General features: G+C 39.7%; 1 protein-coding gene across 1 annotated transcript in view; it reads right to left on the minus strand.

Annotated features, from left to right (window-relative positions):
* LOC119586365 (protein bark beetle-like) overlaps positions 1-406 on the minus strand; it is a gene marked incomplete in the record, with an annotated part of 82,897 nt that overhangs the window by 50,910 nt on the left and 31,581 nt on the right.

Genomic DNA, 406 nt, shown 5'->3' on the forward strand with positions numbered 1-406 from the left:
CCACCCTCACTCATATCTTTACTACCTAAGATGATGAATTAACCTAAATACGAAATCTATTTCTCAAGAGCAGCGGCCATTTCTTCCCATCGTTTTCTCTCTTTGACGATGCAAACAGCCACTTCATAACGTAACGAATTCTGACAAAAAAGCAAAACATTTCCAAGCAAAACAAGGAACACTTACACGCACATAACGAGGATCTTAAAAGTCGCCGATTCTTAAAACATTACGTAAGAATGAAGAAAAACATGGGGGGGGGGGGAACAGAGAAAATGGGTTGAGGTCAAAGAGAGTGAAGGGACCGAGAGGTAAATAGGACGTAAATGAAAATGGATGGAAAGGAGGGCAAAGTGAGAGATGAAAAGATAAGGATAAAAAGGGAGATAAGAAAATAGGACAAAAG

Source organism: Penaeus monodon, chromosome 21 (assembly GCF_015228065.2).
Source record: "Penaeus monodon isolate SGIC_2016 chromosome 21, NSTDA_Pmon_1, whole genome shotgun sequence".
NCBI classification, from domain to species: domain Eukaryota; kingdom Metazoa; phylum Arthropoda; class Malacostraca; order Decapoda; family Penaeidae; genus Penaeus; species Penaeus monodon.